The sequence below is a fragment of the Bubalus kerabau genome, chromosome 14 (assembly GCF_029407905.1).
Source record: "Bubalus kerabau isolate K-KA32 ecotype Philippines breed swamp buffalo chromosome 14, PCC_UOA_SB_1v2, whole genome shotgun sequence".
Lineage (NCBI taxonomy): Eukaryota > Metazoa > Chordata > Mammalia > Artiodactyla > Bovidae > Bubalus > Bubalus kerabau.
Window position 1 is genome coordinate 68577160 of NC_073637.1, and position 26056 is coordinate 68603215.

At 45.0% G+C, this 26056-nt stretch overlaps 1 protein-coding gene across 3 annotated transcripts in view; it reads right to left on the bottom strand.

The window, feature by feature from the left end:
• The window catches only part of MATN2 (matrilin 2), a 171065-nt gene that overhangs the window by 118415 nt on the left and 26594 nt on the right, over window positions 1-26056 (bottom strand). The window lies entirely within an intron of this gene.

Genomic DNA, 26056 nt, shown 5'->3' on the forward strand with positions numbered 1-26056 from the left:
TGGACACGACCGAGTGACTGAACAACAACAGCAATAAATTATCAACAGATAGCCAACAAAGACCTCCTGTATACCACAGGGAACTATTTTCAATATTTTGTAATATAAGGAAAGAGAATCTGGAGAAGTTATATATATCTGCATAACTGAATTGCTGAGCTGTATACCTGAAATTAACATATCACAAGTCAAATATACTTCAATTAAAAATAAATAAAATTGTTAAGGACCCAATGCAGGTTGGAAATCCTAGGGCCAGGGGTCACCTTTCAAATCTTTATCATTTTCTTCACTCGGGAAGGTTGTAAGGATGTATATGTGTTTGACTGTGTGATCATGAATATTGGCAGCAAACAAGATACTATTTCTTTTTACAAAAGAAGTGAACTTCAGCTCCTAGAAAGTTATCAATGTAGTTTTTAGGTGGACAAACATTTGAGCAGTGTCAAAATTACTTTGTTATTTACTGCACAGCACATTAGCTTGGCTGGATACTGCAGGAAGTATAGAAGATGCTTAGGGCAGGGACCAAAGTCAAGGAGTTTACAGTCTACCTGGGGAGACTTAACTAATGGAAAAAGGAAAGAATAACTCGTATGACAGTGTGTGGTGCAGATGCTAGGTGTTCAGAGGACAGGGATATTAGTGGGCTGAGGTCAAGGAGATGGGACACAAGCTGGCTTTACAGATGTATAGTGTCTGGACTGTGAGAAGGAACGCGTGGAGGGGAGGCCATGAACAAAAGCCCAAGATGGCATGAATACAGCAGACAGTAGAGTGAGTGTTGAAGGCACTGCTAAGAGTTATGGATAGGAATGAAGTTGGAGGGGTAGCTTGAAGTCAGTTACAAAAAGACTTTAAATTCAGATTGAAATTTGTACTGATACCACAGCTGATGGGCATAATATGATTAGCATTATATTATGTAACTTATCTCTCCTGCAGGGAAGTTATGTAATAAAAGGTCAATTGAATGGGCCAGAAGTTTGTGGAGAGGATATGGACAAAGGAACCCTCATACAAGGTTGGTGGGAATGTAAATTGGTGCAGGTCCTGTGGAAAACACTATGGAGGTTCCTCAAAAAACTAGGAATAGAACTACCATATGACCCAGAAATTCTGCTCCCACATATTTATCTGAAGAAAAAACCAAAAACACTAATTCAAAAAGAGATAGGCACCCCAGTGTTCATAGCAGCATTATTTCTAACTGCCAAGATAAGGAAGCAACCCAAGTGTCCATGAACAGATGAATGGATAAAGAAGACGTGCTATATATTATCAAAGAAATATTACTCAGTCATAAAAAAAGAATGAAATATTGCCATTTGTGACAACATGAATGAACCTCGAGGGTATTATGCTAAGTGAAATAAGTCAGACAGAGAAAGACAAACTGCTATCATTTATATGTGAAACCTAAAAAATAAAACTAGTGAATAAAACAAAAAAGAAACAGTTCTCTATAGAGAACAAACTAGCAGCTACCAGTGGGGACAGGGAAGGGGTGGGGCAATACACCAGTTAGGGATTAAGAAGTACAAACTTCTATGCATAAAATAAACTACAAGGATATATCGTACAACAGAGGGAATATAGTCAATGTTTTATTTTATTTATTTCTGCCTTGCAACGAAACTTTCAGAATCCTAGTTCCCTGACCAGGGATTAAACCTGTGCTCTCGGCAGTGAAAGCAGAGTTCCAACTGCTAGACTGCCAGGGAATCCCCCAATACTTTATAATGACTATAAATGGAGGTTAATCTTTAAAACCTGCGAATCACGATGTTCACACCTGTAACTTATATTGTACATCAATTATACCTCAGTTTTTTTAAAAAAAAAAGAGAAAAAAAAGGTCAGTTGAGTCGGGTAGGGGTGTGCAGTGTGGACAATCCAGACCATTGTTGCACTAATCTGGTTGAGAAGGAAACAATCTCAACCAGGGGTAGGAGGCTGGCAGGTGGGGGCAGCAGTGGAAATGGAGATGGTACCTGGCCAAGAAACATTTCAACAAAGGGCACAGTTAAGCTGGAAAAAAGGCAAGTGTTGGAGTCTCTCCGTTACCAGCACAATTGCCATGCTTACTCCTCCAGTGCTGAAGCAAGAAGGCATTCTGGAAAGAGAATGAGATGAGAGGCCTCCTGCCCCAGAGGGTGGAGGTGGAGGCTGGGCGTTCCTCCTGGAATTTCTCCGATGTTCTAAGCCACGGCCTCCAGCCTCTCTCCCCTTCCTCCCTCCCTTTCCCAGACTTCCCGCTGGTAAATCCCAATTTGACAAGGATTAGAAGAGGGATCTCAAATGCCTGCCCTAAATCCCAATCAGCGCAGCTGCAAGAAAGAGGGAGAAAGCCAAAAATGAAGCAGTGAGCCCAGTCATTGAAATGACAAGTGGGAAAGGCCAGTGAGGTCACCCTGTCCAGGCCAGCCTGCCAGGCCCTGCCTCTCCCCTGAGCGCCTGCACACACATACCTCGTGCATTGCAGCCTCACACGCCTAACAATTTTAGGGGCAGAAGCACATACCCCCCCACCCCTCAGACCAGCATCATGGCAGAAAGCTGACCTTCGGAGGCATCCACACATACCACTGGGGCCTGGGTGAATTTAAGGTGAGTTTCTCAAACCAGAGCCTCCAGAAACTGCCTTTGAGGACCCAGGGATAAGATCAGTATCAACCTTGACATTTTAACATCTTGACTCCAGACAGCTTTCATCACTATGGTCTCCTGTGGTTTCCAGAACAAGCTCTGAAGAGCAAGGGAACCATATCCGTTGGATAGATGAGAGCATGAAGGTGTTGAGAGTTTGAAAATCTCTTACAATTTAGGAACAGAAAAACTCTGTGGAGGACAACACCTCACTGAGGCTCTGAGGATTAGCTGCGGGTAAAGAACTGAGTCTTGGGCCCAGCAGGTGGGACCCCCCTCAATATGTGGGAGCTTCACAGGCAGGCTCTGCTCTACCCACACCACCCCCCACCCCTCTCCTTCCTCAGTCCTCCCTGTGTCAGGCTCCGGCTGGGGAGGGGCAGGGTGGCCGTAGACAGCTGTGTACCTGCCCGAGGAAGTGCGAGGGCCTGAAATCCAGCCCTGTCCTGAGCCCCAGGGGCTGCGTCCACTTGGGAGGCCCCTGGAGGGGGTGCCGTTCTCTAATTTCCCTGAGAAGTGTCTGTGGTCTAGCATGTGGCCCTGGGTCCAGGCAACACGTGACAAACCTCCCGGGACTGAGGCTGGACACCCACCCCCTGCTCTACCAGCTTCAGTCTGAACTGACTACAGGGAGAACAGGACCCAGTGATCTCCACCTGCTCAGAAGGACTGGAACCAGCCTGGACCCGGCCACGCGGGAGGATATTAATGAAAGTCTCCTTGGAAGGGAGGGTGGCATGGAGACGGCACACTGGCTCCCTAAGAACGCTGTTCCTCTGGAAGCAGGGGTCCCCTCGGGACTGGGATTCTTCCTGTGGGTCTTGGTCCCCGTGCATCCCAGCAAGCATCACAATCAATTTAAAGGGGATTCTGGAAGTTGCCCAAGGAATGATGTGCTCCGCTGGACTCCTTCCCATCAAAACAAATGAGGAGTTTTTCACAACGCCTGGCATTCACAAAACCACATCAGAGGTTCGAAACGGTGTTGGAGGGACCCTCCAGGGAGCTGTGACTGAGAGTTAAAAACAACAAGTTCTGGCAGCCCAAGTGACTGACTTTCTCCTGGACGTCTCCTCGGGTCCCTTGAGAGCTCAGAGACATAGCTTCTGCAGCCTGTCCCGGAAAGGGCCGGTTCAGTGGTCCTCAGACTCGAGGTGTCTCCCAATTCCCTGAAGGACTTGTTAAAAACTAAGGTCTGTGAGCCTCACTTCCAGAGTTTCTGATTCTGTAGGTATAGGCTGGCACCTGAAAATATGCATTTCCAGCAAGTTCCTATGTGAAGTCGATGTCACTGGTCCAAGGACCACACTCTGCGAAACCATGAGTGTAGGACCTAGAGAGATTTCTGGAGAAAGGAAGTTTTGGTAAGTCTTGACCTCATGTCTTACTGTGGATTACCCAATGTGGGAAACGGGTCATCTCTGCAGCCATGCAGTGGGGATACAGTTTAAGTCTTGAGTCAACGTTTGTAGAATTAAGCGGAATTCCAGGTGATGGAGCAAGGCTTCAGGTGGAAGGGACTGAGTCAGAACCGTCAGTTCAAGGAGATGGATTCAAATCAGAGTCAAAAAGTGCTAGAGCAGGTCTCAGTTCAGTCAGTTCAGCGGCTCAGTCGTGTTCGACTCTTTGAGACCCCATGGACTACAGCCCTCCAGGCTTCCCTGTCCATCACCAACTCCTGGAGCTTACTCACATTCATGTCCATTGAGTCAGTGATGCCATCCAACCATCTCATCCTCTGTCACCCCTTCTCCTCAGGTCTAGGTCCTGCTGAGTCCAGGACTCAAATCTTTGCCACTTTATGAGGGAACACAGTCACTTTCTAACTTTTGGTCCAGGAACTCACAGACTAATAAAGTCTTAGAGCTGGAAGGATCTATATAGAGTCCAAGTTTTTCACCTTACAGAAGGGAAAACTGAGGCTCAGAGCGGTGACTCCACCTCCACGAGGCCCCAGGGCTCACTAGGGTCGGGCCTGGGACCATCCGGGTGCCTTCTCCCCACGTCGTGGCGGGTCCCTGGGAAAAGTCTTGATACCGCTGGCACTGCAATACAAGCGCTTTGTAAATACTCAAGGACATTCTGAAATATCTGCCTTCACAGTTTCTCCACCCGGGAACTGATGTTTCTGGAAACATCTCCTTTGTGTGTGCTCTTCTCACATATCAGTTCTGATAAACAGCATCCCTGTCTAATTAGCCCAAGAGAAGAACACACAATCTTCCATCTCGCCTTTCACTGTAGACATTCTGCAGCAGTTGGAAGAGGGTATCTGGGCACATCATAAAACACCATACCCCGAACCAAAAAGTGACGGTCTAAGCCTTGTGAACAGTACTTCCAGTTCTGTCAGCTCGACTCCACAGCCTACTCACTGGGCAAACGAGTGTCTCTTCCCCCTGCAGAGAAGGTGAACCTGAGCCAGAACAATTTGAAGCCACATTCCCACCCCAGCAGGATTACAATGTGCAGCCCTGGAACCATCTCCTTCCTCTCAGGACTGTAGATTTGTTGCTAATCGGTCTCCCTTGCTGTGGCTAAATTCAATTATAGCCATGTAATTGTACAGCAAATATTTGGTACCATCTGCCCAGAGAGGTCAGGGCATGTTTGGAGAAGGCAGGTATGTGAATCTCCATGATGGGGGTAAAATAATTTCATCCAGACACTGAAAGGGGCTCTGTGAAACAGCAACATTTCTCTAATGCTGGAGAAAGTGGCTGTGAGCCAAGAGCTAAAACTGTTCTTGTTACTAGGACTAACCAGAGGGGTTTCTTTAATTCCCAAGAGTAACCAGAAACACTATGGAACATGAATCAAAGGTCACAAATGCTTGGTGAAACAAGCAAATGCAGGCTTGCCCTGTGACCTCAGGGCAAGCCCAGCCCATGCCACTTTCCATCCATGTGGTCTATCGCCTCCCCTTCACCTTTTTTGCCCTCAGTCTCATCTTCTGTGAAATGAGGATAATACCTCACAGGGCTATTGTGAGACTCAAAAGAGAATATAACAACAATTTATAGCTACTGTTTATTGGGTACCTAAAAGTACTTGACTTGTTCTGAGTACTTTTACACGGAATGACTTATTTATTCTTCACACCCAACTTAGCAGGTAGATACTATTCCCATTTTACAGATGAGAACAGTGAGTCTAGGAAGGTTAGAATCCTAGATTAGGGTCTCATACTTAGAAAGTAGAAGGGCCAGGATCTGAACCCCGCTCCATAGCCCATGCTCTTTACCACCAAGCAATGCTCAGAAAGGATTCTGTCTTTGTAGATCTGCCCTTCCCAGCACACTCAAGATGTACCAGAACAGCATTGTCTCTGAGGTCAGTTTTTTCCTTCCCTGGGATCAGGGCCTGAAGCTATGGCCCGAACTTGCCTGCCTCCTGCCAAGTGCTTTCCCCCTGCTAAATGCCTATTTGTAATTTTTTTTTTAATCAAATGATGAAAACAGATGCTTGCCTCCCTGAAGAGCAGCATCTCAGTAAATGAAGCTGCTAGTTGTTCACATTCTCCTGTGTTTGACAAGTGCCTCCTGTGAGATCTGGAGAAGCAGGGCCCTGGGGGAGATAGAAAGTCAAGGTCACTGGCCTTTGATGGGCTGTGGGGAACAAGAGAAACATGACCTGGACCACAGGCAAATGGCCAAGGTGGGGTGGAGAAGGGAGACAGATTTCAGAAAATGTGATGCTTCCTAACAATTCCCAGCAAAGTTCCCACAAGTACGTGGTGTGTGGGCACTTGAAAAAAAGAACTGTGGGGACTTCCCTGGTGATCCAGTGGCGGAGAGTCTGCCTTGCAATGCAGGGGGCTCAGGCTCAATCCCTGGTCAGAGCTGGCTCCCACACACCACAGAGCAACTAAGCCCACGTGCTGCAACTACTGAAGACCGAGCCATAAGTAGAGAGGCTGTGCACCACAACGAAAAATGCTGCATGATGCAATGAAGGTCCCGAGAGCGGCAACTAAGGTCTGACACAGCCAAAAGAAATAAATTTTTTTTTTTAAAAGAACTTTAAAAAAGGAATGATACAAGGGGGAAAATGGAGTAATTTCTAGGACAGCACAAGAGTGAATGGACAAGGGCACCGGAATAGGATTTCCAGGTGGCATTAAAGGCCAACTTGAGGGCAGCGAGCATGAAACTGAAGGGACACTGATAGCATGGTTGTGTGCTTTGCTCCGGCTGCGCTTGGCTACACGGGTACAGGAGGAAAGCAGGAGGAAGTTGATATAACCAGGGTTCTCGTGCAGCCAAGAGTTGGTGGATCAGGAAGGCAACAAAGGTAGGTGACAGAGCAGCTGTAAGGTTTCCCATGAAATTAAGCTGGGGGTATATGAAGTAGAAGATAGGAAGGGGTGAAGGGCAGAGAGAAAGCTGTGGGGTCAATGGATTGAAAGTCTAGATAAGGTCAAAGACGGTTGAAGTTGGAATCCTGGAAGGGGCGAGCTGAGGGGAAATAGGAGGCTTAAATGGAGATTATGAAGGAACTGCAGTTATTGGCATCACAGGGGCAGGAGTATAAGAGAGGTCACTGGCTCAGATACGGTGGAGGACAAGAATACTCCAGGAACGATCCCGCGAAGAAGGGAGCATTCATGCGGATATTGAAATCACCAAAAATTGTAAGAGTAATGTTGGAGACAGTGGCAGTGAGCCAAGAGCTAAAGCTCTTCTTATTATTAGGACTTTAATTCCCAAGAGTAACCAGAAACACCGTGAAACATGACTCAGAGGTCACAATGGGACAGAGGAAAAACTAGCTCACCAAGAGTTTCAAAGGGAGAAAAGCAGTTTTATGATTAGAGAAAGTGGGGGTGGGGGCCTGAGGGGGAGGGAGAACTTGATGATTATGAACCAGAAGGAGATTGAAAAGGGGGAAAAATGCACAATTTATGTTTTTATTCCTAGATGGGATAGATCAGGAGACTCAGAGGATATTTATAGTTTGGATCTCAACAAGGCAATTAATTGACTCCATTGAGAAAGAAGGGGCTTCCCTGGTGGCTCAGAGGTAAAGAATTCACCTGTCAATGCAGGAGACGCAGGTTGAGTCCCTGGGTCGGGAAGATTCCCTGGAGAAGGAAATGGCAACCCACTCTAGTATTCTTGCTGGGATAATCCCATGGACAGAGGAGCCTGGTGGGCTACAGTCTGTGGGGTCGCACAGAGTTGGACACGACTGAAGCAACTGAGCGTGTGTGCATGCGTGCACACACACACAGTGGGGAAGAAATGCAGATTCCATATATCCAGACCAGTTAGGTAGAACACTTAAGTAGAGCCAATCTTTGAACAAATATTTAGTGAGGACCTATTGTGTGTCAGGCTCTGAGAACAGAATGAAGGGAAGACTCCCAATTGTGAATAGCAGGCATAGAGATAAATAATAATAATAGAAATGAATAAAACAGGCAGACGAAAAGGTAAACAGAGGGCTCAGAGTGAGAGGGAGAGCGTGACTGGCCATCTTTGGTGTGGGTACCCAGGCTCTAAGGCAGGCTCAGCAAAGGCCCCCTTTTCCTCCCTTGTCCCTGGCAGACATTACTCATCAATTCCTGTCCTCTCCCACTCAGCCTGGACTCAGCTCAGGATACCGTTAACACTGCCCTGCAAATAATGGAATCTTTTTGCCAACCTGGTTCCAGAGTCTGGGGGGCCTGAAGTGCTCAATTTTATTCACTTCTAAAAAACCAAATAAAGGTAAGTTAGCTAACCGTACTTTTGAGACATTATCTGAGAAATAAAAAGGGTGGCCATGTAGACGATGTGCACACGAACTTCTAGATAAAGACACACTTGGGATGGATGGCTGCTGTAGGCATGGGGTCAGGGCAAAGGAAATAGAAATGTCCTAAGAAATGGTCTCCTCAGACTATACAGGTGGTATGTATTCTCCATTATAAGAATATAAAATAGCACATTGGAATTCAGGAAATGGCATCCCATAAGCATTTAGCCTGTGTGTATTGAACTAGATGGGCTTAACAAAGACAGACAGACCGAGAGAAAGGACTACCTTGTAACACCCACCATTACACTCAATGAGCGCCTGCTCGCGGACGTCTGAGGTGTGGCCCCTGTGGCTACCTCGTGTGTTCTGTCCCCATGAGCCTGCAAACTGTGACCAGCCCTGAGATTTACAGGTGATTTTATGGATATTTCAGAGGCAGTTTGGAGCACCTTCGATTTTTGCTCCCAGTGAGACTTAGCTTGCAACTGCCCTGTACTTAGGGTACTTGACTGGGGCATGGTGGTCCTTGGCCAAGGCTGAAAGGACTACATTTCAATTCTTCCCTTCCCTTATTCCCTTATTAGTCAGTCAGCAGCTGCTGAGTTACCTCACGCCAGCCATTTTACAATGCAGTTGATGAGCCATGGCTTTCTCCGAATCAATCACGTTCCACTCACATCTCCCTAAAGAACCCCTGGGGAGTGATCTGAAAAGTTTATTATATTATAATAGGGAGACACCCTGGACTTCTTAATGGGATTGAAGACATATCGTAGACTCATTAGCAAATCACTCCCCACCTGGTAACATTTTCCACACCGTTTTCCAAATTCTGGGGGCATTTGTGGTTCTCACTACACACAATGTTGGAAGGAATCAGTAAAAAGCTGAATAACAGAGTCAGGGCCAGAAAGGATTTCTGAGGGCTGGAATAATGAGTCAAAACTAACAGGAGGAAATCTAAGTGGTATAAATGTCAAATCCTGCACATAAAGTTCAAAAAATCAACTGTATAAACCACAGAAAGGAGACAACCAGATTGACAGCCAGTCTCATGATAAAATCTCCAGCCAGGAGAGCAAATCCCAAGCCTCACACATGGACCCCAAGAATCCCAGCCCCCTCCTCTTGCACTAATCCATTCCAGCCTCAGAATCGAAGCTCAGCCACAGGAGTCCTCTCAGCACAACATCCCTCTCCCCGTTCCCCACCACCCAGTGCCTGGAGTGGAGGGCCAGGGGGCTTACAAAACGAAACCAATTTGTCCAGCCAGCCATTTTCTCTGCTCACTCCCATTAGATCCCTCTCCAGACCTTAAGGCCCCATCATCTCAGCAATGGCTTTCCTGAATGGGAGATAAGAGAGACTATCCCAACAAATGGACCTTACCTTTCCCCTCTTTATAGCAGAACTTTCCTCTGAATAAATATTTTGGTGAGTTTCATCAGTCACAGTAGCTCAATTTGGCAGTTGTGAGTTCTCAGTATAAACCAGCTCAGGATGCTGTCTCCGCAAAGCAATTTCTCCAACAGCCACCCTCCTAAGGGTCATTGACAGCAAGATCATGGGAGAGTGAACTAATGAACTCTTGAGCCTCCTAGACCCGCCCACCTCGCCTTGCCCTATACCTTAAACCCAAGCAATCTAATGGGCGGTATTGGGTTGGCCAAAAAAGTTTGTTCAGGCTTTTCCATAAGATGGTATGGAAAACTCTAACAGACTTTTTGGCCAACTCCGTAGTTCCTTATACACCATGCTCCTTCAAGTACCTCCTCAACTTAAGACTCAGCCCTGTGGTCACCTACGTCTTAACCATTCTCCTCCAAGCATCTCATGTATGGAGACAATGGCCACATGCTGCATCTTCTATAAATCCCTAGTACATAGCAGAGTGCAACGCACATAGATGATCAGTTTGTCCTGGCTTCTTTCTGTCAATGCGCCTATGTGGAGGGAGGTGTGGGAGAGCGAAAGGAGAAGTTGTAGACTCTCTTCTGCTCAGTGGGCTGTGGCAGCTGGTCAGTGCAGGTACAATAAACACAGCCCACAGTGGGGACCCTCAATGTCCTGATCACATCAGAAGCACCTGGGGGTGCTTATTTAAAATGTTGAATCCTGAGCACCACCCTGCTGCTGCTAAGTTGCTCCAGTCGTGTCCGACTCTGTGCGACCCAACGGATGGCAGCCCACCAGGCTCCCCCGTCCCTGGGACCCTCCAGGCAAGAGTACTGGAGTGGGGTGCCATTGCCCCTAGACCCAGTGAATTAGAGTCTTTGAGGCTGAGGCCCAGGAATCTGCACTTAGACAACTGTTCCTGGTGATTCTCAGGTGCAGCGAATAAGATTCTACCCCAAGGGGCATGTGAGCCTGAAAGACCATCAGAGAGGCCAGGGAGCAAGAATCCAGAAGAGACCACTTCCTATGCCCCAGCACCCTCCTCCCTCCCCAAGGCCAGGAGCAACCTGGTAAATATGGAAACCTTACATCCTGTATTCCCTCTTGGGTTCCTTTGTGTTTTTTTTTAATTAATTTATTTAAATTGGAGGATAATTACAACATTGTGGAAGTATTTGCCATACATTGACATGAATCAATCAGGGGTGCACATGTGTTCCCCCATCCTGAGCCTCCCTCCTACGTCTCGTGGGTTCTGATCCATTGTCAGATCGTGCACAGGTCAGTTGTCTCCTGGCTTTTGGTTAGACTCAGTAAAAGCAAAATAGGCACCATTATTACCTTTAACTTATAGTTGAGGGTGCTGAGTCTTAGAGAGGCTAAATGACAAGTCTGCTGGCATGAGGAGAATGAATGGTGGGGAGAAGAGATTTCACACCCTAGCCAGTCTGAGTCCAGTGCCTGCATTTTTAGCCACTGCTTCTCATCAGGTGACCTAGCATGAAGTGTCTCTTCTGAACAGAAAAATGTCCCAGAGAAGAGCCTAATGAAGTTATCCTCCCAGGCACCAGTTAACACATTAATAGTGACAGTGTCTGACTCTGCAACCCCTTGGACTGTAACTCACCAGGGTCCTCTGTCCATGGGATTCTCCAGGCAAGAATACTGGAATGAGTTGCCATTTCCTTCTCCAGGGGATATTCCTGACCCAGGGATTGAACCCAGGTCTCCCTCATTGCAGGCAGATTCTTTACCATTACTAAGATCATGGCATCTGATCCCATCACTCATGGCAAATAGATGGGGAAACAATGGAAACATGACAGACTTTATTTTCCTGGGCTCCAAAACCACTGCAGATGGTGACTGCAGCCATGAAATTAAAAGACACTTGCTCCTTGGAAGAAAACTAGACAGCGTATTAAAAAGCAGAGACATTACTTTGCTGACAAAGGTGTGTCTAGTCAAAGCTATGGTTTTTCCAGTAGCCATGTATGGATGTGAGAATTGGACTATAAAGAAAGCTGAACACTGAAGAACTGATGCTTTTTAACTATGGTGTTGGAGAAGACTCTGAGAGTCCCTTGGACCACAAGGAAATCAAACCAGTCAATCCTACAGGAAATCAATCCTGAATATTCATTGGAAGGACTGATGCTGCAGGTGAAGCTCCAATACTTTGGCCACCTGATTCAGAGAACCGACTCACTGGAAAAGACCCTGATGTTGGGGAAGATTGAAGGCAAGAGGAGAAGGGGACAACAGAGGATGAGATGGTTGGATGGCATCACAGACTCAATGGACATGAGTTTGAGCAAACTCCAGGAGTTGTTGATGGACAGGGAAACCTGGCATGCTGCAGTCCATGGAGTCGCAAAGAGTTGGACACGACAAAGCGACTGAACTGAACTAAACATATGGGAGGGCCAGTGGCAAAGACTTGAATGAGATTCAGGAGTTAGAGCTCAACTCAAGACATACTCCCCTAAGTGCAAAGTCCTCTTTATATAAGAGACACGGGTTCAATCCCTTGCTTGATGCAGGGTTGTCAAAAAAACACAGTATCTGTGAAGCACAATAAAGCAAAGCACAAAAAAACAAGATCTGTCTGTACAATGCTGGTGCTGTGTGGCTGTTGACACGTAGACGGTGAAGTCCCTGGCCTTACAGGGTCTCAGTCCAGGGAGTCAGTGGCACAGACATACAGATGACTGCAGAATGAGGCAGGGCAAATGAATTATTATTCGGTAAGCATAACATATGCTTAGCCAGACCAGCTGAACCTTCAACCACAAAGAACAGTCAGTAGAGACTGTACTTATGAACACGGAGGCATGAATCCAGCAAAGACACAGAGCAAATACATTTCTATGTCTTGGCCCATTACTGGGGATAAAAGGAACAGTGTACATCCAAGGAGGTGACTTCTGTGGTCTTCTGCCCACACAGACCTGTTTTGAATGCCAGTTGACACCATTCACATGCTTCCTTCAAGCACTGAGATACGGTCTGAATGTCAACTTTCATTCCATCACCTTCTTTCCAACACCTACGAGCACCACCAAAGTTCTGTGGCACATGGTGAAACTTATTGCCAGATTTGATCTGTGTGCACTTTAACCCAAACCAAGAAGAGCCCCTGCAGGGTGGATTCTGTCTGCCTGTAGAGTTCCACACTGGGAAGTTTTTACGTAAAATATACTTGCCAATGTCATGATGCGTTTGTTTTTAAAAGAAGGTTCTGGTGGATGAGCCTGCATCGTTGGCTAGCACTGGCGCTCCATAAACCAGAGATATGGGACAGTAGTACCCTGAGGGGTCCTAGGCTGACACCAGCTCAAATTTCTATTCTCCCTGCAGACTGTCATAAATTCCTTTAGGAACACAGCTTTCTAAAGCCCTCAGGGAGTGTGCACCAACAAGCCAGTGAAATGGAAAAGAAAAAAAACGAAGAAAGAAAAAACATGCCACATCACACCAGTCTCCTCTCGTAACTGTTACATGAGCTGAAAGAAAAGAGACATCGTATGAAGTTCAACTGTGGTTTCCAGAACCCTGGACAATTTTCTTTGCAAGGGAGCCAGAAAGAAAGCTGCCCCAGTTTAGCCCTGGAGAAAAATCAATTTCCAATGAATTGAATTTCCTTGCAAGGTAAAGCAGTTTGCTTAAGTTGTGCTAAACAAAACACAAAAACAAAAAATAAACACCCCTCACACCTCCTCTCAGAGTGTCTTACAAATATAAGCTTTCTTCTAATTGAGAAAAGAAGTATAAAGAAGTCTTGAAATAGACAACAGTTTTTAAATTCCTTGAGCTGACTGACTAGATACAGAACTGATTTGTTATTCTCTAGCAAAACCCTTCTCACCAGGTTTCCTCCTTGCTCAAACTGAGAAACGACTCATCTCTTAAAACTGTTATTCACACACACACATTGCCCATCCCCCAGTACAAGACAGTACAGAAAGCACCAGGAAACAGGTGATCTCGCCTCTCTTCAAAGTGAAAAAAGAGCTTTAAAACTGGCACTCGGCCCATAGGAGCATTTTAACTTAGTACATTGAGCAATGGCCTCATCGGCTTTCTGAGAGTCCAGATGGAAGTCGGGCACAGGGCAGAGACATGTGAATAATAACAAAGCCGGGTCCGGCTGGGGGGGATGAGGGCCACAGGAAGGGGCCTTGCTAAATGCAGTCTTGTAGTTCTTGCCCGGAAGGAGAGGGGTGCAGGCACACACAGAGGCAGGGGTGAGGTTCCATATCCCTGTACCAGCCAAGGAAGAATTCCTCATTTTCGTTTACTTGGGTTATGCACACACTGTAGAACACCCCTCTCTGTGCTGGGCACTAGGGACACAGCACAAGAACGAATCTCAGCCTGGGAGACGCTTACGACCTTGTAGAGAAGACAGCTTCATAAGATTCACAAAAACCATGTGCAGCTGGAGCCTGGAGGAGAGCATGATCCCAAGAGGCTGGGTGGGAAGATTCCTAAAGAAGCTGATGGGTACCATATTATACTATATTATATCTTACAATCTTATTCCGTTATCAAAGGCTGAGCAGGTACTGGTCAGGCAGAGTAGGGGGTGGGCATTTCATGCAAAGGGTCAACATGAGCAAAGGCCTGGGAGCCAGAACAAGCAGGGCACCATATGCTCAGGCGATGCGGGTGGGGGTGCCCTGGGTGTGTCTTAAAGGATGGACAGCAGTGACTGGCAGGAGCACACATGCCTGCTTCTGAGAAGTTTGCATTCTATTAAGGAGACACAGAAGGCTTTTAAATGTGTCCATCCTCTTTTAGAGCACATTCTAAGGGCTCCTGACTCAGCCCAGGCTTCAGTCTTTTCCATTCCTAGCTAACCCAAAGGCCCTCTTGCCAGAGTTCCCAGCCAGGTCTCAGGTGTAAATAGATGCCCCCTATGTATATACTATAGCGAAAGCACTAGGGAGAATTTAAAGACAACTCCTTTGCCTTTTTTTTAATTAATTAATTTTTTTTAATTGAAAGATACTTGCTTTACAGAATTTTGTTGTTTTCTGTCAAACCTCAACATGAATCAGCCATAGGTATACACATACTCCCTCCCTTTTGAACCTCCCTTTCATCTCCCTCCCCAATCCACCCCTCCAGGTTGACACAGAGCCCCTATTTGAGTTTCCGGAGCCATATAGCAAATTCCTGTTTGCTATCTATTTTACATATGGTAATGTAAGTTTCCATGTTACTCTTTCCATACATCTCACCCTCTCCTCCCCTTTCCCTATGTCCATAAGTCTATTCTCTATGTCTGTTTCTCCACTATTGCCCTGTAAATAAATTCTTCAGTAGCATTTTTCTAGATTCTGTATATATGTGTTAGAATACAATATTTATCTTTCTCTTTCTGAATTACTTCACTCTGTATAACAGGTTCTAGGTTCATCCACCTCATTAGAACTGATTCAAAGACATTCCTTTTAATGGCTGAGTAATATTCCATTGCGTATATGTACCACAACTTCTTTATCCATTCATCTGTCGATGGACATCCAGGTTGCTTCCATGTTCTAGCTATTGTAGATAGTGCACAAATGAACAATGAGATACATGTGTCTTTTTCAATTTTGGTTTCCTCAGGGTATATGCCTAGGAGTGGGATTGCTGGGTCCTATGGTGATTTTATTCCTAGTTTTTTAAGGAATCTCCATACCATCTTCCATAGTGGCTGTATCAATTTACATTCCCACCAACAGTGCAAGAGTGTTCCCTTTTCTTCACACCCTCTCCAGCATTTATTGTTTGTAGACTTTTTGATAATGGCCATTCTGACTGGTGTGAGGTGATATCTCATTGTAGTTCTGATTTGCATTTCTCTAATAATGAGCGATGTTGAGCATCTTTTCATGTGTCTGCTAACCATCTGTATGTTAAAGACAACTCCTTTGTGTTTAGGAGTTGAGTTTCTGCCCCTTTGTTACCTAATCCTGGATTGAGTGAAGGCCTTTCAGCTGGTGGAGCAGAAGGTCAGCATTTGGGCCCTTCCAACTCATCCCTCTTGGGTGTCCAACTCCTCTTCCTCTATTTCTTTCCCTAGTTAATTCAATGTTTCAAGGAAATGACTATTGATTGAATGACAATTGGCACTCAGCATGAACTCACACCTCTTTTTACGAGTCCTCTATACTGCAGAAGCTAAAATCACAGGGAACACATTTCCCTGACTCCCTTGCAGCTAGAGTTCTGGGTGAGAATTAGGTAACATCAACCAGATAACACTCACAAAGGAGGACGGGAGGTGGAGCCTGTTTCTGCTGGCAAGTGAGGTTGTTGGAACATAGACTCCATGCTCTAGTGTCAGCCCAGCAGCTTCACAGATGCAGTTACAGCAGCAACAACATCCCAGTTCCAGCAGCGGCTCTTAGGTGATGGCCCTGAGCTTCCACTTTTCTAACCTTTCCAAAATTACACAAGCACCTAATTCTCTGTATGAAATCCCTTTCTGCTTAATATACCAAGAGAGCTTTGCTTCCTGCATTGGCCCCGGCTGTCCCCTCAGCTCCTCAGTATATCTGCCTTCTTGATGCCTCCTTCATCCACAGTGGGTACCTGATGAAAACTCCAAATATACTGGAACAAAAAAACACATAACAGGACATGCTCAGTCCTCTTCTCACAGCTCACCTGAAGGCCCAGTCCATCCAAGCTTTGCGAAAGTGGGGCTAACTCTCCTCCCCTCCCCTCCCCTGAAGCCTCTGTATGCCTACCCCACCTCCTCTCTACAGTGACTTCCTCAGGCAGCTGAATTGTTCTCATCACTACTTCATTTGGAAACTTGTCTTCTCGCTCCACTCTGAGACAACACTCCACTTCCTCCATTCTTACTTAGCTTGGCTTAGGTTTCCACTCCCTAAGTACACTAAGACAGTCAACACAAAAGGAAATCTACTGAGCCAGCGACTTGTTTCCTCATCACTCAGGTGCTCCAGCAAATGCTGGGCTCCAGCTGCTGCAGTTGACTCCATTAAGCTATCCACCCAATGTTAGGGTTGCCATGGAAACCTGAAATAACATTTCAGGAATCCCTCACAGACTGGGTGACTTTGGTTTCTAGGCAGTTTCACAAATAGTTCTTTCTTGCAGCTGATAATTAAGATGAAGAGCAGTTAATAAGACAGCAAATTTAATGAACTGAAACAGTATTTCTTGCAGAATTAATCATCACAAAGCACTGAGGATATGCAAATTCTAAAGCTGAAAAGGGACTTGAAAGACTGGGTTCGGCTTCCTTATTTTACAAACAGAGAAGATCACATTGGGTAAACGCTGGAGCAGACTTCTGACTCCTTGTCGGCCCACACCACGCACATTCTCCATCCTGATCAAGGTCCTTGCTTTCTCTGACCTTCAGTTTCCTCTTCTGCTAGGCAGAGACAATGAATGTACCTATCTCAGAGGGGTGTCATGAAGATTAAATAAGTGAGCATGTGTAAAGTGCTTACAATGGTGCCTGGCATGAAGTGAAAGTCAAATAATTATTTCTGTTATTATTATTAATTCTACCTGCTATTGTGTTGAGGGCTGCATGGAAGCAACATGGCAAGGCAATGAAAGCATTGCTGTGGACTGGGATCCCAGAGCCCCATGTTCTGGTCTCCACTCTGCCACCTGCTAGATGACAGTGGCCACAAAACCTTCTTTTCTGGAGGGAGGGTGGCTATGTTACTCTGATATCTAGGGTTGGACTAAATAATTTCTCAGTTCCTTTCCAGCTCTTGCATGCTATGGTTTTAAGAAAAATGAATTAAATAGAGATATACCTTGACTTGATATACCTATACAAGTGACTAGATACATATATGGAGAAGGCAATGGCACCCCACTCCAGTAGTCTTGCCTGGAAAATCGTATGGACGGAGGAACCTGGTAGGCTGCTGTCCATGGGGTTGCTAAGAGTCGGATACAACTGAGCGACTTCACTTTCACTTTTCACTTTCATGCACTGGAGAAGGAAATGGCAACCCACTCCAGTGTTCTTGCCTGGAGAATCCCAGGGACAGGGGAGCCTGGTGGGCTGCCGTCTGTGAGGTCGCACAGAGTCAGACACGACTGAAGTGACTTAGCAGCAGCAGCAGATACATATATATAATGATAGCTAATATTAATTGGCAACCATTATATATCAATACAATGCTACATGTACTAAACCCTTACTTCACACAACAACCTGTTATCTCCATTTAACAGGTGGGAAAACAGGCTCAGAGAGGTTAGAGTAATTTGTCCAAGGTCACACAGTTAGTAAGTGGTAGAACCTGGGTTGAATCCAGGAATCTAGAATTCATACCCTTCAGAATTGATCCACAGGAAGCAACAAATGTACACACACAGTTACAGAAGCGGGCAACCCGCGTGACTTTATGTTACATTTATGTTCCCTCCTTATAACTGTAGATACTCTGTGGGCTGTACCCACAAATTCCCAGCAACTGCTACCGTTTAAGAAGGTTTGGGGACACTTGCCACAAATGAAATATTTCTTAGTTCTTCATTACACTCCAGAGGTGATCACCTCCACCAACATCCCTCGCTGGATGATGGTGTTAGCTTCCTAAACGGCATTTGTCTTTGTTCCTCTGCAGACTGTTCTCAATCCAACAGCCAGAGTGACACTTTAAATGCAAGTGAAATCATGTCACTCCTTTAGTCCCCATCTGTCTCAGGGAAAAACCCAAGTCCTAACAAGGACCCACCAAGGCTCCCATGTTACTTCCCTGAGCCACACTACCCTGGCATTGCTGTTTCTAAACGTTCCAGGTGAGCTTGGAACATCCTGGATTCAGAAGCTATCTCCTTGCCACCTTCAAGAAAATGGCTTAACACTGTAGACTGGATCACACTAGTAGATGCCTTCTTAAACTTCATTTCTTTCCCATTCCCTTCCTGCTCCCTTGCTAAGATTCCAAGGAACAAAGAAGTGACCATCATCTCTGTGAGGAGTGATCTCATCCCCTGCCAGGAATGACTCCTTACAGGACATGGTTATTCCAGCCTCCAGATGAGGTAGTTGGATAGGCAGGCAATAAAGTTTTGGCTAGTGGGGAGGAAAGGAAACGGAACTGAAGATTTTGGTCTCTGATAAAAGGAGTACGTAAAGGGATGAAAAAATCTTTCCTCCACCCCTATTCTCTTCCTGCCTTGACCATGACCGTGGAGGATGTGATGTTTGGAGCTGCAGCAGCCACCTTGTGACTATAAAGGCTGAGGCCTAAGAAAGGAAAGTCAATATCCCAGGATGAGGCAGCTTAAAGTTGGAAAGAACCCTGGTCTCAATGATAAAGCTCAGCCACTGCCACGAACCGGGAATCACTGACCTCCAGACTTTTTGTAAGATATTCAAATATATTTTAATAAAAACACTGCTAGCTTATGCCAACTGCACCCTAACTAATACCCAGATATTTCACTACTTTTTAGAATTTTTATTTTTTGAATTAATTTATTTTTAATTGAAGGATAATTGCTTTACAGATTTTTGTTGTTTTCTGTCAAACCTCCACATGAATCAGTCATAGGTATACATATATCCCCTACCTTTTGAACCTCCCTCCCCATTCCACCTGTCTAGGTTGATACAGAGCCCTGTTTGAGTTTCCTGAGCCATACAGCAAATTCCCATTGGCTATCTATTTAACATATGGCGATGTAAGTTTCTGGAGAAGGCAATGGCACCCCACTCCAGTACTCTTGCCTGGAAAATCCCATGGATGGAGGAGCCTGATGGGCTACAGTCCATGGGGCCGCTAAGAGTTGGACACGACTGAGCGACTTCACTTTCACTTTTCACTTTCATGCATTGGAGAAGGAAATGGCAACCCACTCCAGTGTTCTTGCCTGGAGAATCCCAGGGACGGGGGAGCCTGGTGGGCTGCCGTCTATGGGGTTGCACAGAGTCTGACATGACTTAGCAGCATGAAGTGACTTAGCAGCAATGTAAGTTTCCACTTTATTATTTTTAATTGGAGGATAACTGCTTTACAATACTGTGTTGGTTTCTGCCATATATCAACACGACAGAGATTTCACTCCTGACTCCAGCCTTGCTGTGGAGTAGTTACTCAACAGAAATGTGTTCTATGTATGAATGAATGAATTTCATGGTACACCTTCTGACATTTTAAGAATAAAATTTTATTAAACTGTTTGGCTAATTATGCGTATTTTCTGAAATGCTCAGGTAACCAGTTTTTTAGACATTCTTCTCTAAGATCAATATGTGACTTAAAGTTGAAAAAGAAAAAAACTTCTATTTTATATTTAAATAAGTAGATGCTCAAATAAAGGTAACAGTACTAATAATATTAATAAATGTCATCTCTCATTCATTTCTTCACATTTATTGTGAGGCTACTACACCAGGTGCTTTATACCCAGAGATGAAAAGACCTAGCTCCTAGTTTTAAAGATCTCACAGTAGAGTGGGAGCTGCTAACACCAATTTGCAATGTAAAAAATGTTTTTTAAAAATAAACTTTAAAATGCGACAATAACAGCAATAAGCATGTATTGAAAGCTAACTCTATACAAGGCTTTGTGCAAAGCCCTTTATCTGCAGGATCTCATTCCATCCTCACTCCCACTCTGGGGGAGGTGTGATTATCATCCCCGTTTCACAGACAAGACAATTGGGGTTAGAATGGTTCTGCTTACTTACCCATGGTCACACGGTGGAAAGCTAGAATTCACACTTGTTAAAAGTAGGTGGTGGTTTAGTCTCTTCAGTCACGTTCGACCCTTTATGACCCCATGGCCTGTAGCCCACCAGGCTCCTCTGTCCATGGGATTCTCCAGGCAAGAATACTGGAGTGAATTGCCATTTTCTTCTCCAGGGGATCTTCCCAACCCAAGGATTGAACCCAGTTGCCAACCCAGGGAGTGAACCCGGGTATCCTGCATTGCAGGCAGATTCTTTACCAACTGAGCTTAGCTATGGTTATTTATAAAACCAAGCTGACAAGTTTGATGGCAGGTGTGGAAAGGTTCAGGAGCCATGGTTGATTGGAAGGTCAGTAAGAAAATGAGGCCATGAGACTGAAGCCATCTTAGGCTGTCTCTGCAGAACTAGAGGCTCCTGGTCTGAAAAAAACAGGTCAGGACACCATTCTGTACTGAAAGGAAACATGCACAGGGTTATTTCTCCCTCTTGAACTTTAACCCGGAAACCAAACTATCAGTTGAGCATCTCCAAGGGATGTCCCTTTGGGTGCCCCTGAGACACTCCAACTGAATATGGTGTTTGATTTCACACAAGGCACTCAATGTTTGTTGAACAAATAAAGATATAGCTGCCGTGGTTGCGTGTGGCAGTTTTACATCCCAGTGGTTTGCAGACAGGGATTATGTCCGTCTCGTCTGCGTCTGGGGCTGGCCTCAGCTTCAGTGACTGGCTGGTTGATGGCTTTGTTCCAGCCCTGACTCAGTCTGACCACTGGCTGAGGCAAATGTCTACATGAGAACAGCCCATGTGTTAGGAGGGGAAAGTGCTCCCCTGAGCCCTAGACAACTTGGTGTGAAGCCCAAGGCTGCTGCTGGTCAATTACTTCACCTTGAACAGGGAACAGTATTTTTGGACTCTGGCTCCCTCACTTAACCCTTATTTGTACCAGGGACTTCCACGGCAGTCTAGTGAAGCCCATGATGCTTTCTCAGAATACAGCTGTTAAAAGTCCAAAATGAAACGCAACACTCACTAGGATGGCTATTAGAAAAAAAAGAAATGGAGAATAACAAGTGTTGGTGAGGATGTGGAAATATTGGAACCTTGGTGCACTGTTGGTGGGAACGCAAAATGGTGCAAAGTGTACCACTGTGGCATAGTCTGGCATTTCTTCAGAAAAGTTAAACACAGAATGACCATGTTTCCCAGCGATTCCATCCTTGGTACATATGCACCACCAAATGAAAGCTGAGACTCAAACAGATACCTATATGCCAATGTTCATAGCAACATTATTCAAGTAGCCAAAAGGTGGAAACGACGCAAGTGTCCATCAACAGGTGAATGCATAACCAAAATGAGGTATAGACATATACTGGAATATTCCTCAGTCATAAAACAACGAAGTTCTGATACATGCCACAACATGCATGAACCTTAAAACGTTATACTAAATGAAAAAAGTCAGACCAAAGAACAAATATGACCTCATTCTACTTACACAAGGTATCTAGAACAGGCAACATAGAGACAGAGAAACTCTTGAGGGATGGAGAGGGAGGGATGGGGGTTATTTCTTAATGGATAGAAAATTCCTGCTTGGGAATAATGAAAATGTGCAAAATGTTCTGGAAATAGTGATGATAGTTGCAAAACAATGTAAATGTACTTAATGCCACTGAAGGGTACACTTTAAAATGACTCAAACGGTTAATTTTATGTTATACATATATTAGCACAATAAATAAAAAAATTTTAATGCCAAGGATGAAAAAGGAGGTCAATTATTTGAACTACAGTGAATCAAGATATTAAAAATAAAAAAAACTGGGAATAGAGTAATAGATAGACTTTTAAAAATGACATTAAATAACAAGGTAGAAAGGCGAGTTCCTAACAAGCGTTAAGTCTGAAGTAGGGAGGAGTGTAAGCACTATTTTGAGTTATCTCTTATGACTGTAACGTGCCATGAATAGATCTGTGATCTCTATCGCTGAGACAGCACGGCTGCTGTTCTTGTGGTTTGTGGTTTACAATTATAATAGAAGGAAATGCTAGGTTGCCGTTAGAGGTCAGTGGTAAAGGATGTTATTTTTTTTCCCATCCAGATTATGGACCCACTGCAGTCTGTGCAGGGGATCTTTGGAGGCCCATGGACCCCAGGTTAGAAACTTTTGAACGAGATGATCTCTAAACTCTCTTCTAATTAAAATGGTGTGATCTAGGAGTGATTTCTGGCTTTATCTGAATATCACAGGTAAATTAACATCTCTGATTGGATTGTTTTCTTATCTGTAGCTGGGGATTATGACAAAATCTATCTCTCAAGGGCTTTGTGAGGAAAAGGAAGTAAGGAAAGCATTTTGTGTGTGTGTGTGAGTCACTCATTAGGAGCTTTGTAAAACTGTAAAGCTCTCGTGCAAATGCTACATAGGATCAGGGAAACCTGAGTACATGAAGACATCTTCCCTATCTTCTGCACACCTGTCCCCCAGGGCTCAGCGTTCCTTCAGAATTTTTGCTCAGAGCTTTGTGGACTATGGGGGACAAAAAAACGCTGGGCACTCTTTGTTAAAGAATAGCATGTCCTGGGACTTCCCTGGGGTCCATGGTTAAGAATCTGAATGCCAAGGCAAGGGACATGGGCTCGATCCCTGGGTGAGGAACTGGGATTCCCACATGCCACGAGACAGCTAGGCCCATTCAGTGCAACTAGAGAAAGCCCGCACGCTGCAATGCAGAGCCCAGGAACCTCAACAAAAACCCACTGCAGCCAAAAAAAGAGAAAATCAAAGAATAGAATGCATGCCCCATGTTAAAATATAGTGTTATGAACTACTGTATGCCAGCAGATTCAAAAATACAGACAAATAATACAAATATTTCACTTGTATTAAAAATTTTCACTTGTATTCAAAAATACAAAAATCGGACCATTTTTAAGGAAAATACCAATTATCAAATAGATTCAAGAAGAAATAGAAAACCTGAACAGACTAATGATTCTTTAAGAAATTGAATGAGTTGTCAAATGTGTCCTCTCTACAGAGGGCATCAAGCCCAGATGGTTTTATGACTAAGTTTTACTGGCTCTTGAGGGCATCTTCTCTCACTGATTCTATTTCCCCCCAAAGACCCATGCTGCCCGAAAACTGTGGTATGTGTACCAAACCCTAAAGCATGAGTGAGACAGCTATGACCAGGCCTGACCCTGCAGTATCACTGACATCTAAACAGTGCCTTGCCAGGATACCCAAAGTGTGTTCCTTGAATGGATGAATAAATGAAAAAACCAAGACAAATTATTAAATGAAGACTATGTATTAGAACTAAATTATTTTGGTATAGGAAAAACAGCTGGTAAAATGGATGGTCTGCCTATTCCTCTTCACTTTGGCAACAAAGTCAGGTTTGATTGGAAGAGAGGAGACAAGTTCAAGTTGGACTGGAAGAGGGGAGTGAAGGAGCTGGCTACCTCAGTGGTTGGGACAACCGGCCAGGATAGCCGCAGGACCCTGGTGAACAGGATCCCGAGGAGGAGGGGGTGCCTCCCTGGCTGTCCCATTAACACGTCCCAAAGATGTAGGAATTCTTCATTTTGCACCAGGCTTAGCACAGTGCTTGGAAGGTGGGGGCTCTCAGAACATATTTATTTAATGAATGGATGGAGTAGACTGGGAGAAGGCCCAGGGTCAGGGCTGGGGAATGAAGAGCTGGAGATGGAAAGCAGCCTCTCATAGGTTTGGCCAGATCTGAGCCCTTTGGACCGGATTCCTCTGCAGTTTACTTCATGGTCTAGCCTGCCTTGAAAGGCCTCTGGAGCTCATCCTCCCAGGGTTTCTCAAGGCCAAATGTCGCTCACTGCACATACTGCATCGTGCCTTTCCAAAAGCCTCTCTTGGCTCCCAGCCCAAGTGGTCAGATCCCTCCGGTTTCTCCCCCAGCCCTGTCCCCTGCATCAGCTCTCTGTGTATCTGGCTGTCCAGCTTCCTCTTTGATGTTCTTACTCATTGGCTGGCTGCGGGCTTACGAAAACGTCTCCCTCCTCCTCCTCCCGGCCTCACCGTCCTCCGAACAGCCAAAATACACACACTACCCTCCTTTCATCCTTTCCTATAAATCACCCTTCTCTGGATATACTGAAAGGAAGCTTTTCTAAGTTAGTGGTTTTAATTCCTGGCTTTTGAAAGATCTTACTTGGACCTGGTTTCACATCCTGGCCAGATGGCACTGGTTTCCCATCTGCAGCCCGAAGATGTTGGCTGCCCAACCCATCGAGCTTGTCCGACCTGCTTTCAAGACTCAGGAACACACTAGTAAACTAATAAGTACCACACCACTGGAGTCTTTCAACATGTCAGGAACAGTTATATCACCCTGAAATGGGAAGGTGAGGCAAATCAGAAAGGGAAAAGAGGCTACTTAGGAACATGTCAGAGAAGACATACTGTCTTCCGCAAACTGGGAAATTCGTAAGTTGAAGTCTAGTATATCCAAATATGACTGTATCTGGAGATGAGATCTTTCAAGAGGTGACAAAGGTTAGGGCTGACTCTAATCCAACATGACTGGTGTCCTTATAAGAAGAGGCAATGTGGATGCAGACGGGGACAGAGGGAAGCCCACGTGAGTTCACAGGGAGCTGGCAGTCATCTGCAAACCCAGAGGAGAGGCCTCACTTAACTAAGCAGGACTCCACAGAGACAGACCCTTCTCGCATATCCCCCAGCTCCTCTCTGAAGTACCCAGAGAATAGAATCTCGTGCATATTTCCTGAGTTTTTCAGATGCTAAAAACCACCAAGTGGAAGAAATTAACTACCTGATGATCATGAACAAGCAGCCCCCAGACCTCCTGACACCTAAGGATTGACACTGTTAACCATGCTGCTACTTCACCATCAACCAATAAGAGAATTATGCATGAGCTGATCTCAGACCCTGGCATGCCCTTCCTTACCTGGCCTTTAAAAGCACTTTGCTGAAACCCTTCAGGGAGTCCAGGTGTTTCTTGGGCATGAGCTACCTGGTCTCCTTGTTCAGTCTTGCAATAAACCTTTCTCAGCTTCAAACTCCAACAGTTTTGGGCTTGGGGCCTCACAGTGCCTCAAGGCACATGAATTTGCATTCGGTAACATCACCAAGAATCCAATCCTTGATCTGGGACTTCTAGCCTCCGGAGTCATGAGAAAATAAATTTCTGTCGTTTAAGTCTGTGTCACATTGTTATGGCAGCCCTAGAAACTAATATACAACTCAAGTCTCTATAATATTTCCTCTCAAGAATACATGAAACGTTTATGGGTTGCTTATTCAGGCAATTTTGGAACTAGCTCTTCTTGTAGTTCAGTATCTAAGAGTCATTAAATATTTAGACATCAATTTTTTAAAATGATCATTGATCATTCTTTATAATAATTTCAAAAAATATATAAAATATCAATATCTTTTCATATTTTCAGTAGGGACGTGGAAAAAGATACAGAAAATATTTCATCAAATTTAGAAATGATTCAAATTTGCTAAGGAGGAAAAGCGTATTCGTTGAGAATGATGAACCTAAACAAAGAAGGTA